This window comes from Octopus bimaculoides, chromosome 20 (assembly GCF_001194135.2).
Source record: "Octopus bimaculoides isolate UCB-OBI-ISO-001 chromosome 20, ASM119413v2, whole genome shotgun sequence".
Taxonomy (NCBI): domain Eukaryota; kingdom Metazoa; phylum Mollusca; class Cephalopoda; order Octopoda; family Octopodidae; genus Octopus; species Octopus bimaculoides.
The window spans coordinates 27,005,042-27,006,549 of NC_069000.1; positions in this window are offsets into that span (position 1 = coordinate 27,005,042).

The following is a 1,508-nucleotide window of genomic DNA, read 5'->3' on the forward strand; positions in this document are numbered from 1 at the left end:
AAAGAGCACAGACGTGCGAAGCTGAAAATGGCTGCCATTTAAGTGATGTCAGTTTTCATATGTGATGTAGTGGTGTAGCAAAATTTGACTTGTACATATTAATTTCCATTATATCCTTTATATTGTTTCAAAATTTCACACATTTATTTGTAAAGTTAAGGAAGTTATTAAAAACTGAAACCCCTCAGTGACTTTTGGGACACCCTGTATATACAGGGTGTGGTAAATATATTGTCATGTAAATTACGCAAAAATTAAAATAACACTGACATCTCATTTTAACACATATATTTACTAAAATTACATAGGAATATCTTGAAATACTAAAGAGCAAATTTATTCAATAAAATTGCCATTGGCTTCAACCACAGCCTCCAGACAACTTTGGAATCTCCTGTAACTCTTCTGGGCAGTCTCCTTGTTTAAATTGGTGAATGCTGCCATAATCCTTGCCTTCACTTCATCTTTGTTGGTCTTTTGCTCAACTACCACCACACATAATAATCAAGGGGGTTGCAGTCTGGGGAGTTAGGTGGCCAGATGTTAGGGGTGATGTGGTCACAGAAATTGTCTGATACCATGACTAGGTTCTCCTGCTTGTGTGCAGAGTCCTGTTGCTAGACATAGGGTCTTCCAGCAGCCACCCTCTTGACCTAGAGCAGCATTACTTCCTCCAGGCACTTGACATAGGTCTCCGTATTGAGTTTGAGGTTATGTGGGAAGATGAATGGAGGTATAATATTGATATCACTAGTGATCACTCCAAACACCATGATGTTAAATGAATGTTTGAATTTTATAAATCTCAGCACATTCACTGTCCTCAGATTGAAATCCAAACACTCTGAATGTTCATATTGGTGCTTCTGGCATGAATACGAAGTACAGCATGTCATTTCCAAATTTCTGGCAGAGTGAATAACGTCATGGTGCTGTTTTTGTCACAGACAATGCCAAACTGACCCTACAATACTTAGTAGTTGACAAAATCAAAAACAAACAATGCGGATGCGCAAAATTAAAAATATAAAATGGCAACAATTTATCCATTGCACCCTGTATACATATATGTGCATATATATATAATAATAATAATAACAATAATTCAGACAAATACATAACAAAAACACCAGGACTTACAAATATATATAACATACAGAAAATTGCACTACTGGGCACTGCACACATTCTACGCAAAACACTTTCAATACAGTAAACATAAGAGCACCACAGCACATACCCAAGGCGCACAGAGCTGCGCTCGGTAGTGAAGTGAAAGCACGTTATAAAAATAAAACTACTGAATAATAATAATAATAATAATAATAATAATAATAATAATAAGGATTATTACAAGGTAATAATAATACTAATATAGCATCACATGATGTGGAAGACAACTGGAGGTTTCTACAAGACAACCTGCTGAGAGCCACTGACCAGATCTGCGGATGGTTCAAAGTCCCCTCTTGACCCAAGGTAATGTGGTGGTGGAACAATGTGGTTGA